Below are 15,684 nucleotides of genomic sequence, written 5' to 3'. Positions count from 1 at the left end.
CATACATGATCCATCTTTGTTTGCACTAGATAAGGGAACCCTTGCTAGGAGTAGAACCAAAAAGGGTTTCAAAGAGAGGGCTTACAAAGTACGTATATTTTTGTAACCTCCTCACCTACTTGCACCCTAAAATGTAGAAGCACTAACCGCATAAATCATAATTCATGATGGAGTTCAATTGAACTCTAAAACATATACATATAAAACACATCCACACACTTAGATGTAGCTATGAAGTCATATGCACATGCATAAATGAAAAAAAATGCTAAATTTTTTATACTCTAAAGATAACTAAGTTGCTTTGAATGACTAATTTTTTCTTTCTAACATGCACTTTGGTTTCTCTTTTGAAGATGTTGTCAATTGCAAATCTAACAAATGGGGTTAGATTCTTTTCTCTTTTGTTTAACTATAGTTGGGTAAAGAGAAAGATATCATTGGTCTAACAAAAGATAAAGTTCACTCATTAGCCACAACAAGGATTACACTCGAGCGGTAAGAAAAGTTTTAAACTAAGCTGTAAGATTAAGGAATCATTTCATAAATGAGACTTACTAGTTTTCATTGCATACATTGAAATTAGGAAACATGATATTTTGCAATCTATCTTGACATGCAAACTAGATGATCCTATTAGGGAAAGGTACTTTAGCACACAAAAGTTTAGGATGTACTTGAGAAAGGAATAGTAGTGGGGAAATTTATTAAAGCAATGCATCAAGTTGAAGGGAAAGATCATAGAAAATCTTCCTTACGGCTTCGAGACTTGGTTCTCCCATCAAAGGAGAGATCATTTGGACTTCGCTCTCCCTAAGCTATGGAAAAAAATGAACACCAAAGAAGCAGATGACAATATCCCATAGCTCTTGGAGTCTTCAAATAGGCTACATTTTAGGTGATAAATGTTGATTATATGATGTTGTATATGTCTTGTTTTGTTAAAAGAATCTTTACATTTTTACCCAAGTTGTTTTGTGTTTACTCATAAAATGTAGATGGCTGGTGAAAGTCTTTGATGAACACTCTTTAGAGGTTATGCATGTTGGAATTAGGGTTGCAGAGAAACGCACACAGCTTGGAGAAGACAAAGGAAGCTCAAGGCACACAATTGAGAGTGTATTACTTAGTGTGCAATGGAAAGATAGATAGCCCTAGAGTGATGGGCTTATATACAATGCACGGTGGGAAAAACATCCTAAAGAGGGAAAAAATGCCTCGGTGGTCCTAGTGTGTTCACACACATCACTACCACACGTATATGGTAACAAATCCCCCTTGGACTGATGCGGTGAACAAGATCTGGCACATGAGTAAAGGGAAGTACCATGCCCAGAGGACATGATCAGTCCACAAAGGGGAGTAAGCCCAAAGCTTTGCTAAAAGCTTCGAGCTTCTCAAGAGACGATGCCTTTGTGAAAAGATATGCAAGGTTGTCCTGTGTTGGCACATAAGCCAAGGTGATCTCTCCTGCTGAGAGCCTCTCCCTGACATAGTGGTAATGCACCTCAATGTGCTTTGTGCGAGCATGAAAAACTGGGTTCCTCGAAACTGCCAATGCGCTCTAACTGTCAATGTAGATAGTGTTGGCAGTGTCCTGTCCAACACCCAAATCAACCATAAGGCGTCTGAGCCATACACACTCAACCGTAGCTATGAAGACTTCCCTGTACTCAGCCTCACAACTCGAAGTGGCCACAGTAGGTTGCTTCTTGTTCAACCATGATATACATGAACTACCAAACATGAAACAAAAACTACTTGTGGTCACTCCCGTGTCAAAACAACGACCCAATCTGAGTCCGAAAAAGCATGTAAGTCTGGCGGCAATGATCCCCCCTTGGGATAAAGCAAGCCAAGATGTAAAGTGCCACTAAGGTAGTGGAAAATCCTCTTGACAGTCTGCCAATGCTTAGACCCTCTGCTATGCATAAATCTGTTGACCTGTGAGACTGCAAACTGAATATCCGGCCTCGTGTTGCATACATAAATGAGGCAGCCAACAGCAGTTTGATAAAGAGTGACATCAGCAGGATCGCAAGCATCATGTAGACTCAACTTCAAACCTATTTCCATGGGAGTGGCAATAGGTTTACAATCCTCAAGTCCAAATTTACATAACAATGTCTCTATGTAACTTTTTTGACACAAGGCATACCACCATCAGACTGCTTAAACTGTATACCCAAGTAATGATGCAACATTCCCAAATCTTTCATCTTGAAGGTACCTTTCAAATCAGCCTTGAATTCAACAATATGTCTCTCATTTGGTCCAGTGATCAGCAAATCATCTACATAACCACAATGAGAAGTACATCACCCTCACGCTTTACATACAATGTGCTTTTTGTTGGATTGTTACGAAATCCTTGTTTGACCAAATGAGTGTCAGCTTTCTCATACCAAGCACGAGGAGATTGCTTCAACCCATACAAAGCCTTCTTACATCTGCACACTTTGTCCTCTTGTCCTTTCTTGACAAAACCGTGAGGCTTGTTTACATAAACTTTCTCAAATATGTCACCATTCAAGAAAGCAGTAACAATGTCTGATTGATGTACATCCCAACCAAAATGAGCTACCAATGCACATAGAAAACGCACAGTAGTCATACGAGAATTGGAGCAAAAGTATCTTCATAATCTATGCCTTTTTGTTGTGCATAACCCTTTGCAACAAGTCGAGCCTTATGGCGATCGATCTCACCATCCGGCTTCCGTTTCAACTTGTAAACCCACTTCATACCAATGGCCTTTTTGCCAGGAGGCAAATCACATAAAGTCCATGTGTCATTTTCTATAAGTGCATCATATTCTGATTGCATGGCAGCCATCCAATTTTTTGAATTATGTGCTTCATCAAAAGACAATGGCTTCTCAACATCATGTAACCTAGACCCATCCAAAGCATAACAATCTGATGCATTGCAAGAGCCTGAACGAGTAAGATTAGACAAAGGTACATCCAGTTTATTGTCATGCAATGTATGCACCAACCATTTTGGCATACCTCTAGCCTGCTCATTTTCAGCCCTTTCCTCATCAAGTACATCATGTACATCTGCATCATTAATAGGCTGATCTGTAACATTTTCAGAAACCCCCATAGGCTGTACGTTTTCCTCATTGGAATTTACATTCGTATTTCCACCACTAAAAAGAGGCAACAAAGTGTCATAAATGTCTTGTGAGCTTACATTACTGTCTCTAGCACATGGCAGCAAGGGCTGAATAGAATCTTCCCGTGAAACCAGAATATGCTTTGTTTGCGGATGATACAATCTGTAACCTTTGCTTTCAGCACTATAACCAACAAAATACATTTGACATCCTTATCATCCAATTTTCTGCGCTATGTGTGTGGCACCAAAGCATATGCCAAACATCCAAAAACATGCATGTGCTCAATAGAACGCTTTCTATCATGCCATGCTTCATATGGAGTAATGGACTGTAAAGCTTTCGTAGGACAATTGTTTAGTACATAAGTGGCACACATGATGGCCTCAAGCCAAAAAGAATGCGACAAAGCTTGACTTTTGACCATACATCGTGCCATTTCCGTAAGTGACCTGTTTTTCTCTCAGCAATACCATTTTGCTCAGGTGTATAAGGCATTGTACATTAGTGTTTTATCCCACGACTAGCCAGAAATGCATTAAATTCATGAGACATATACTCCCCCCCTCGATCGGAACGAAGGGTGCCCATAGTACATTTGTGAGAAATTTTCAGCCATAGATAGAAATTGTTTGAAGCACATAAAAACTTCGGACTTCACTTTAAGCGGAAATACCCATGCATGCCTGGAGTAATTATCAATGAAGGTCACAAAAAAGCAAAGTTAATTGCCCAAGGATGGAGTTTGCATGGGCGCACAAACATCACTATGCACAAGCTGCGACCTGCATGTGGGCCGAACTGAACCATCCTTTGGAAACTTCAAACGCTGCATCTTACCCAAAATACAGCCTTCACAAACATGTTTGACAGGTCCTTTAAGAGGCGGCAAAGAAGCAACCATATTAGATTTCTGCAAAGGTAGCAAACTAACAAAATTCAAATGACCAAAACGTGCATGCGAAAGTTTTTCATCTGAAATAGCCCTTGAATCTGCAACAGCATTTGCAAAATTTTGTCCACACTTGTCATACAAAGTGAGCTTATACATCCCACGGCACAAAAGGCCAGATGCAACAATTTCATCACCAAAACTGAGATCATGAACTGTACATCTGCATCCACAAATTTGACTACAAGTCCAAGTCTAGCAAGTGCGGATACAGACAAGAGATTCTTCTTGATCCGAGGTACATAAAGTGCATCAACAAGTGTGAAAGAACTGCCATTAGCAGCAGTAAGCACAATCTTTCCAACTCCCTTTCCAAGTCTAGCAAGTGCGGATACAGACAAGAGATTCTTCTTGATCCGAGGTACATAAAGTGCATCAACAAGTGTGAAAGAACTGCCATTAGCAGCAGTAAGCACAATCTTTCCAACTCCCTGAACTAGATAAGAGGCATTGTTGGCACAAGTGACTGAATTCCCATGAGGGACAGACTCGAGAGAGGTAAACAATTCACAATGTGAGGTAATGTGCTTTGTAGCACCACTATGGAAATACCACACATGCGAATCTGAAGCAACTGACAAGCATGCATCATGGACAACAGGATTGTAAGTGCACTCTACGCTAAAGGCCCATTCTGCATCAACATCAGCATTACAGTCTCCTTTCACAGAAGACTCAACAATGGCTGCATTTGTAGTGGAACCACCATCTTTCTTCTTAGCCTCTTTGGCCTTCAACTTAGGACACTGCTTGATCAAGTGATCATTAGCTTTACAATAATGGCAACGCATCTTCTTTTTGTCCTTATCACTAGAATTGCCATAAAAAGTGATGCCAACAGAAGCATTGAGAACATAATTTTTGCCACTCGCAACAAAACCATAAGAAGTGGATGCATTGTTGTTACCACCCTTTCTTTGAGAAGCAATAAAAGTGTATTCAATTGCACACTGTCTAGTCCTATTTTTTCTAAAAAGTGACTCTTGCAACAACATTGTGCATAATGCTTCAAACTTGACAACTTTTGGATTTCCTTGGGTCATAAGTCTCCAAGTAATAACAAAAGTTTGGTAAGAATCTGGTAAGGCATTAAGAATAGTTTGCACAAGGGAATTGTTTGAAACGACTGCACCTGCAGAAATAAGTTGCTCATTGATATCCTTGACACCAACAAGGAAAGTGTCCATATCATCTTTCTCATGCATAATCTTCAACTCCAGCTCTTTCTGCAACAAAGCAATTTTAGCCTCATTGCGGCTTGCATAAAGACCTGCTAGAATATCCCAAGCCTGTTTTGTAGATTTTTCTGAATGAATGTGAGGAACAATGGTGCGCTTCACAGACAAACGCAACCAATGCATGAGCTTGCGCATCCTTTACATCCCAACGAGCTTGTTCTACCCGAAAAGTGCAGAAATGAAGCGGGAACAACACGTGCTATATAGCACCAACCGTAGAAGACTGTAAGTGTTGGAATTAGGGTTGCAGAGAAACGCACACAGCTTGGCAGACGAAGGAAGCTCAAGGCACACAATAGAGTGTGCAATGGAAAGATAGATAGCCCTAAAGTGATGGGTGTATATACAATGCACGGGGGGAAAAACCTCCTAAAGAGGGAAAAAATGCCCCGACGGTCCTAGTGTGTTCACACACATCACTACCACATGTATATGGTAACAAATTCCCCCTGGAGTGATGCGGTGAACGAGAGCTGACACATGAGTAAAGGGAAGTGCCATGCCCTGAGGACACAATCAATCCACAAAGGGGAGCAAGCCCAAAGCTTTGCAGAAAGCTTCAAGCTTCTCACGAGACAATGCCTTTGTGAAAAGATCTGCAAGGTTGTCCTGTGTTGGCACATAAGCCAAGTTGATCTCTCCTGTTGAGAGCCTCTCCCTGACATAGTGGTAATGATCCCCCCTTGGGATAAAGCAAGCCAAGATGTAAAGTGCCACTAAGGTAACGGAAAATCCTCTTGACAGCCTGCCAATGCTTAGACCCTCGGCTATGCATAAATCTATTGACCTGTGAGACTGCAAATTGAATATCCGGCCTCGTGTTGCATACATAAATGAGGCAGCCAACAGCAGTTTGGTAAAGAGTGACATCAGCAGGATCGCAAGCATCATGTAGACTCAACTTCAAACCTATTTCCATGGGAGTGGCAATAGGTTTGCAATCCTCAAGTCCAAATTTACATAACAATGTCTCTATGTAACTTTTCTGACACAAGACAATACCACCATCACACTGCTTAAATTGTATACCCAAGTAACTAGAGTGCTTCGTTAGCCGCATTTGTATTGGATTGAAGTGAGCCCAAGGGTAGGAGAAAACAAGAACCCAGAAGAGAGAAGCTTGAGAGAGAGAGAGAGATTGTGCTTTGTATTCCACTTATCCTATCATCTTAAGTTGACATAATCCTGTGTGTGACCAAGAGTTATAAGATGCTCAATTTTGACCCAGAAAATTAATGTACAATGCGCAACGGCTTGTCGCCGATAGAAGCGCACATGCAGTACGCTTGTGCCTCATTCCGATTGGGGATGGCGAGAAGACAGCCCCTTAGAGTCCAGTGGTTGATGTGCAAGTCTACAGCCCAACCGACACACCATCGTCTAGCATCAGATTCTCCAACCCACTGAGGAGAAAACAAAGTCCTGATTGTGCTTCCATCCTTCAACTAAGTAAAGTTTGTCACTGCCCTCAAAGTGAAGCTGCTCTCCCTCCTCTCCCTCATCATATTTCTTTTTTTCCCTGCTGTAAGTTTCCTTGCAACTCCATGGTGTAAGTTTCTTTGCAACTCTAGCACTTGCGTAAACAAGTCCATTGGTTAAGGAGAGGAGAAGACCCCAGCGTGTTCTTTTTGAATCCAACATGAACTGGCATTTGCCATCACCACTATCGAGTTGTCGAAGCTTGAGATGGATGCACATGGCAAGTGGATATCACGCTTTTGGGTATGTTGCTTTGCCTGCAATGCTTCTGGAGTGAGATGATAGCCTAGAGAGGATACTCATCAGAAAATTCTCGTGCTATCGCAATGGCACTACATTTCGCATCTACTGGAAATAGTCTAGAGCTTTTTGGCTCTGTTCTCGTTGTGCACATCTCGCAATCAATGCATTTGAAGAGGCGACATTCTGGATAAGAATCTCCTCAAGGACTTTTTGTGCTTTCTCAAGCGCACCACATTTGGCGTACATATCGACCAAGACTGTGCCAAGCACTACATCTTTTTCCAACAGCCTCTGATAACATTTGGAGGGACACTCTGAGCTCGCATCCTATAGAAACAATTGAATATATCCTCATCACCTTCATGTTGAGGGTACCCCACTTAAATAAGAGCATTCCATGCAACTAGCGGCTTCCTTCATGCAAACCTTAGTGGCTCCTTTACAGTAGCGTCGCCCATGCACCCTCGAGCTCTTAGCTCACAGAAGTAACACTACCATGCCACAACAGCTTTGCTCAATTATATATATTCCATCTTTAAAGAACTCTCTTAGTGGTAGATGATGCATATTTTCATGGCTCTGCCTGTTTAATGGAGTGTGTTGTGGATGCAGATGTAGATTCACAGGTAGAAGCTAACCAAGTTGGAATTCTAATCAAGAATATCTATGATATAAGTACAAATTGTGAAAAGGTTCATGCTAACTATGTGGTTACAGAGGGTTCAGATGGTATGCCAGGTTGTCAACCAAGGTGGCAAGATAACCAAATGCTTGCTATCTTCTTCAAGGGGTATGCACAATATGGATTTTTTATTGCATTTTTCTTTTCATTGATTATGTCAGGGAGTTTATGGTTACAAGAAAAAGGGAGTAGCTACTCTTGTATGCATGCTAAAGGTCAGATTGTCTTAATTACCAATCACCAACAGGTTTTGGGATCTTTCTCTTAATTCGGGCAAATTTTCCTACCTTGCAAAGATTACAGGTGGCATATGCTCAATATAAAGTTTGAATCAAGTGGATCCAAAAAGTTTTGGAACCAGATTCCATACGGATGCATGTTATTGGGACCGAGCTATGATATTATTTTGTGTGAAGTTTACAACGTGTACACACATAATAGACTTTTGCAACAGCAAATGTTGGCAGTGTTTTATGAAGCTCCAATACTTGACATGTTTCTTATTTTTGCATTTGATCCAGGAGGGCCAGATGATCTCTCTGACTTGGGGTAAGGGTATGTCTATGTGCCACGCCATAGGGACCATATTACGTACATGAGACGTATGCTTCATTCGTTCCATTTTCTTTATTTGAGATGGATATATACTTACAAAGATGCAGGTTCAAAGAATTTTTTAGAGCATACCTATAGAGGGGCAGTGATTAGGTGGCTATATGTGTAAGCTTGCAAGTACACATAACAATTGGCACATGTCGAGCAGGTTCAGAGGGGGGCGTGTAGGGGGGGGGGGGGTGTTGTCATGTTGCTCTTCTTCCAGGGTAGGAAATAGGGCCAAAGGATGTAGACCACGTCAATTTGAAGAGCAGGGAAAAATTGATATGCTCAGCATTGCCTTTGTTGGTATGCAGGCCAAGTATGGAGAATGGCACTGCTTTAGTCAATATTTCGGCCAAATTGACAGCTTGACAATGCTTCAATTGATATACTAGGTTTAGCCATGATAGAGGAGCTACATACTATTATAATGATATGCGATGGAAAGGACCTTCTCCAGATGCTTTATTTATGCTTGTGTCTTGAAGGAAAGCAGCTTTACGAAGCCGATGACATGGGCAAGCGAGGATAATGCTGGCTCGATGGGGACTATCAAAGGAACATATTGTGTTAAGCAAAGCTTTGGTCCATATATATGCTTAATGTGGTGCTTTATATCCAAAATTACATCACTTGAATTGCCTTGATTGCAACGAGCTCTGGTAGAACATATTGTGCTTAGGAATAGCGTGGTTGGGATGATCTTGTGCATGGCAATGTTTCGTTTGCCTTGGGTTTTGGTGGACATTGCGTAGAGGAGGGAAAGGAGACAAAAGAGAAGTTCTTTTCTTGGGTAAAGAAGGTCGATAGGCGAAGGCAATTGGCGGCGTGGGAAGCGGAGTTAAACAAGTTTTTTTTTTTAAAGAGCTGGAGTTAAGGTCGAATACATAAATGCATCAAAAAGGAAAACGTTGCTGGAGTCAACTGCGAGCAGGAAGGGCGGTACAGTCGCTACTTCACGGCTTGCATGGAGGGGAAAGCAACAAGTGGTGCGAGCAGGGCCGGCAAGGCATGCATGAATAATGGGTCGCCAGGAGCAATATGAGGGAGAGCGTTGGAAAGGAGGGAGCCGTTAGCGTTATATTACAAAGGGGAGGAGCTCGAAGGCCAGGGAGAGAGTCAATTGAGAGGCTCACTCTGGAGCCATTACCTGCACATTTAAAAAGAGGGCCAAGGGGGAAACGACTTGAGTTGAAAGAGCACTACAATAAGAAGGTACGGGCATCTGTGCAGGGAGGAAGCAGAGAAGGGGGGTCGCTAGAGTAGGGGGAAAAGAGGGAGGTTGAGACCTCGTGTGTGGCAAGCATGCCCGAGTGGATGACCAGAAGGGAGGGCAGTGAAAGCCGCAAGATGCTGCTGGAGATAAAGGAAGAGTGTGTCGGGCTGATCCTAAGAAAGGGAGGTGAGAAGCCGCCAGTGAAGAACATAGGAGGACTCAGAGCTACCAAAAGCAGAAAGGGGAGTACGGGCCTAGGGAGTCTAAGCCGAGCCGGACCTTTGGGCACTACAGAAGAGGAAACGCCAAGCCATGAGGGAGTCGCCAGAAGTGTTGGGCGCAGGGAGGCTGCGTAGATGTTTACTTCGTTAGTTAAATCCCGATACATGCTAACGAAGTAAAAATAGCGAAGACAGCAGCAACGTGGGTTAACGTGGAGCCAGAATTGCGTTTTGGCCTCCTACGCTAACGAAGTAATGATGCAACAGTCCCAAATCTTTCATCTTGAAGGTACCTTTCAAATCAGTCTTGAATTCAACAATATGTCTCTCATTTGGTCCAGTGATCAGCAAATCATCTACATAACCACAATGAGAAGTACATCACCCTCACGCTTTACATACAGTGTGCTTTTTGTTGGATTGTTATGAAATCCTTGTTTGACCAAATGAGTGTCAGCTTTCTCATACCAAGCACGAGGAGATTGCTTCAACCCATACAAAGCCTTCTTACATCTGCACACTTTGTCCTCTTGTCCTTTCTTGACAAAACCGCGAGGCTGCGTTACATAAACTTTCTCAAATATGTCACCGTTCAAGAAAGCAGTAACAATGTCTGATTGATGTACATCCCAACCAAAATGAGCTGCCAATGCACATAGAAAACGCACAGTAGTCATACGACAAGTGGGAGCAAAAGTCTCTTCATAATCTATGCCTTTTTGTTGTGCATAACCCTTTGCAACAAGGCAAGCCTTATGGCGATCGATCTCACCATCCGGCTTGCGTTTCAACTTGTAAACCCACTTCGTACCAATGGCCTTTTTGCCAGGAGGCAAATCACATAAAGTCCATGTGTCATTTTTGTTTGGAAACGAGGGCTATGGTGGGTGCCACCGAGGAGCCATGGCGAGGAGGGAGTGCAACAGAACAAGGAATGGAGAGAGGATTCGACACAGAGAAAAATAATGCGCTGCTTCTTACATTTTTTTTTGGTTAAAAAACAACTTACAATATATAAAAGATGTTCATGCCATTCAAACTGTGTGTGTTAATTGCGTGTTGTAGGACATGTTCCCACAAACACAATTTTACTAGACTAGACTTGGGCTTGGAATCCAACAATCCCCCCCTCAAGCCCGAACTAAACAGAGCACTCTCATGATATCTCGAGTTTTTGGTGTACTCGTCAACCGTGAGCTTTAGGTTCTCTCACAACCAAGGATTTGTGGTGTATCCATAACCTGGTGCTAGGTCAGTAACCCCCCCTTGAACAGATAGGGTGTAGGCAGCTACCAAAAAATGGAGTTTTTGGTTCACTGTCAAACCTTGGGTTTAAGGTGTACCCAGTAACCTCATGAAAAGCCGTAACAAAATAGGACTTGAGAACAAAAAACTGATAATTTGGGAGGTCTTACCACTCATGTGTGGAAGTGTCTAGAGCCCATACAACTGGGACATGACAATTACTTGAATTTACAAAATAAAACTATGACGTGGAAATAATACTCTAGACTTGATAATAGTATGCCTCACTGTAAAACCAGGGGTCCACATAAATATCCCTTGCTTGTGAGGGTTCATGTCTACCGTGTTCATCCTTATCATGGTCAATATCCTCCATAAACACATCATTAAAGGAGAAGCCATTACCGTCAGAGAAATCTCTGCACATGGCTCAAATGCCAATGCAAGCTTGTAAAAATTCCATGCAGCCTTAGCAAGTTGCAAGAAATTGCAATGAAGCCTTTGTCATTATTGTTGAGTAGATCGAATGCAGTGAGTAACTGCAACTTGATTTTTTTGGCATATATTATATATCTTTGCATAGATAAAATGCCTAAAATCATTTTTTTCATCTAGCAACTGTCCAACCTCCTCATTGGGAACTGAAATAGCTCGGAGAGATTTTTGGGACAGCGTGCAAGGGTGGTACAAGAAGTGAGCCTCTTTGTCACCAAGAGGGACATCCGGTTGACCTCTTTTGAGTCTAAGATGCTTTTGATATCTTGCCGCATAGCAAGGTATGTAGGTGAACCAGTAGCCCAAAGGGCCACACACATAGCACACTAAGGTTCCCCAACAGTTGTCTATGAGTAGCGCATATGTCATGCAGGTCTTGAAGAAGGACGCATCCCCATCTGTGATTTTCTTTGCATTGCAGGAGAAGACTACGTCGCAGGGGCAGAGTGCAACACAGGCTCGGGCTTCCATATCCTTACATGGGTTAAATTTGTCCCCACTCTCTAGAGAATCACTGAATTGCAGAGCTCTCTCTCTCTCTCTCTCTCTCTCTCTGTACTCACACTCGGTGTTTTCCAAGCCAAGGCCTCAGAGGATAAACCCCAAAGCTCTGATACCAAGTGTTTGGAAACGAGGGCTATGGTGGGTGCCACCGAGGAGCCATAGCGAGGAGGGAGCGCAACAGAACGAGGAATGGAGAGAGGATTCGACACAGAGAAAAATAATGCGCTGCTTCTTACAAATTTTTTTTGGTTAAAAAACAACTTACAATATATAAAAGATGTTCATGCCATGCAAACTGTGTGAGCTAATTGCATGTTGTAGGACATATTCCCACAGACACAATTTTACTAGACTAGACTTGGGCTTGGAACCCAACAATTTTCTATAAGTGCATCATACTCTGATTGCATGGCAGCCATCCAATTTTGTGAATTCTGTGCTTCATCAAAAGACAGAGGCTCCTCAACATCATGTAAACTAGACACAGCTAAAGCATAACAATCTGATGCATAAGATGCATGGCGAGAGCCTGAACGAGTATGACTAGACAAAGGTGCATCCAATTTACTGTCACGCAAAGTGTGCACCAGCCATTTTGGCATACCTCTAGCCTGCTCATTTTCAGCCCTTTCCTCATCAAGTACATCATGTACATTTGCATCAGTTATAGGCTGATTTGTAACATTTTCAGAAACCCCCATAGGCTGTACATTTGCCTCATTGGAAATTACATTCGTATTTCCACCACTGAAAAGAGGCAACAAAGTGTCATAAATGTCCTGTGAGCTAACATTATTGTCTCTAGTACACGACAGCAAGGGTTGAACAAAATCTTCCACAAACACTACATCCCGTGAAACCAGAATACGCTTTGTTTGCGGATGATATAACCTGTAACCTTTGATTTCAGCACTATAACCAACAAAAATACATTTGACAGCCTTATCATCCAATTTTCTGTGCTGTGTTTGTGGCACCAAAGTATATGCTAAACAACCAAAAACACGCATGTGCTCAATAGAAGCCTTTCTATCATGCCATGCTTCATATGGAGTAATAGACTGAAAAGCTTTCGTAGGACACCTGTTAAGTACATAAGTGGCACACATGAATGCCTCAAGCCAAAAAGAATGCGGCAAAGCTTGACTTTTGACCATACATTGTGCCATTTCTGTCAGTGACCTGTTTTTCCTCTCAGCAACACCATTTTGCTGAGGTGTATAAGGCACTGTACATTGGTGTTTTATCCCACGACTAGCCAGAAATGCATCAAATTCATGAGACATATACTCCCCCCCTCGATCGGAATGGCGGGTGTCCATAGTACATTTTGAGACATTTTCAGCCATAGCCAGAAATTGTTTGAAGCAGCGACTAAGCCCGGGAGAGGACGCAACCTAATACCAATTGTTGGAATTAGGGTTGCAGAGAAACGCACACAGCTTGGAGAAGACGAAGGAAGCTCAAGGCACACAATTGAGAGTGTATTACTTAGTGTGCAATGGAAAGATAGATAGACCTAGAGTGATGGGCGTATATACAATGCACGGGGGAAAATACCTCCTAAAGAGGGAAAAAATGCCCCGGTGGTCCTAGTGTGTTCACATACATCACTACCACATGTATATGGTAACATTGCCAAAGAGGATAGAGGATTCGAAAGACCTTTCAGGGATTGATTCTATGTTTCTTTTTTGGATGGTTAACAAAGGAGTCAATGATTGGAGGAAAGATCATTGCCCTTGTTGGATGATTACCCACTTGGCTCTTATCAAAGAAGTGAGGCAATCTTTTTTAATGGTATGTTTATTCACTTATTAAATAAGAGGTCATTCAATTAGTAGAGTGTTTAATTGATTATTCGTTATTATGTTTTGTAGAACAAGTCAATGTGTCTACAGTGGGAGCAAACCATGGAGGAGGTTGAATCTGCCTCCAATAAATGTGTATCTTCTAAGAGAGGAAACTCCTTTAAAGCTGGAACTTCCACATCGAAGAAAGGGAAGCCAATTCTTGAGCCCTCCACGGGTTGTTCAATCAAGAAAAGGCTTGACTTCATGCACTCCATTATTCCAAAGAAGGAAAAATGGGAAACCATGAAGACCTCATTGGAAAAGAATAATGGAGAGAAAGTAGAAGGTACTTTTGCTATACTTAAGAGATTTTTTTACATTGCTAATGCTTACATCTATCGTTTTCAATTAGATGAGCCATTGCCAAAGAGCGACACCATAGTTCATGCAATACAAATTGATCTATGAAAAATTTCTCATGTTGATGAGGCCAACTAAGTATAGTAGTAATGGTTCTTTCGTACACTCTTAGCTACACAAATTCTTACAAAAATAATAATTCCAATGATTTTACAAATGGTGGGTCTTAGGATACTTCAATTCTTGCGGGATTTAAACATTAACGATTTGACAGTGGAAGGCAAGGAGAGTCACCTTGTTGCTTCCCTTGTGTTTGCTGATTTTCCTATTGGATTTTTGTGGAGTTCTTTAATTATGATGTGGTATGTACTTGTCAATATTATCACTTCATGTCGATAGTTCAAATTTAAGTTAGTTTGAATAATTTACTTTGGCTTTATATTGCCACAGGTTCCTGACTGGAACCAATTTTTCACCACTTTAAGTAAGAAAGTTGCATCTCTAGCATCATTGATAGTTGCAGGCCAAGGGTGGTACATTACTCTATGCTCTACTGACCACTTTGGGGTTATAAGTAAGCATGCTAAAAAGGTGGGCTTCAAACCTTATCAAACAATTCTTTTGATTTTACCCCAGGAATACAAGCGCAAGAGCACAGGGGAAAGGGTAAGAAATTTACTAAGAAGTGTGAGAAGCTGTGGATTTTGGGATTGCATATTGATTTTTTGTTTTTTAGATGGAGGTATTGCTCTTAGGCATGTTCTATCGCAAGGGCAATCGTCCTGTTTATTATAGGAAGGATGGTGAGACTGTTGACAAGCATTCATTTGATGCATGTTCGGGGACATGGTGGAGAGAGAAGATGGAACATTTGTCGACAAGGGAAAATTGCAAGGGATTGCAGTAATCATGTGGAACTGTGCTTCATTTGCTGTAGCCCCCTAGCCATTTGAGGGATACAACTCTTATGTTGTGGTCACACGAAGTACATTTATCAACAAGATCTTCCCGTCCTACCTAGCGCAATGGGGGACTAGATGAAATATCCTCTCATGTGCCACAACCTCCTGCTCATGGTCACACAAGCAAACAATTTCTTAGTTTGTGAGAGTACCTTTTCGATGGCAACATCGGATTGGCTTACAGAAGAAGCATTCACACACAAACTTTATTTGTTTTTTAAAAAAAATTTTGGGCTTCCAAACTTCGAATGCGCTGCAAAAATTTGGTTTGGAGAGGATTTTTGTAGGGGTTGCATCGGCTATGTGTAAACGCTACTTGCGCTGTAGGTAGCGAAGATGCCCACATTTGCAAGTACTTTTGGGGAATCCAACCTCCCCAAGCACCAAGCAGGACGGGGTTCTCATTGACCACTCCTCCCTTAGACTTTCAAAGGAAAGAGTCCTTCCTCGATGACGTTGAAGAGAAACGATCGACCAATGGAAAGAAGGGTGTGTGTGAGACAACCCATGAAAAGGTGACACGTGGACACGATCAAATGAACAATTTTGAACCTGTTGGGTCGGAATGTTGAAGGA

At 41.9% G+C, this 15,684-nt stretch overlaps 1 pseudogene; it reads right to left on the bottom strand.

The window, feature by feature from the left end:
- Nucleotides 1-6,475: 6,475 nt before the first annotated feature.
- On the bottom strand, nucleotides 6,476-11,421 carry LOC147464882 (uncharacterized; annotated as a pseudogene).
- Between the last annotated feature and the right edge of the window lie 4,263 nt (nucleotides 11,422-15,684).

The sequence above is a fragment of the Adiantum capillus-veneris genome, chromosome 1 (assembly GCF_014529385.1).
Source record: "Adiantum capillus-veneris isolate H3 chromosome 1, ASM1452938v2, whole genome shotgun sequence".
Taxonomy (NCBI): domain Eukaryota; kingdom Viridiplantae; phylum Streptophyta; class Polypodiopsida; order Polypodiales; family Pteridaceae; genus Adiantum; species Adiantum capillus-veneris.
Note: the sequence above shows the minus strand (reverse complement) of the source record. Positions and strands in the feature narration are given on the sequence as shown.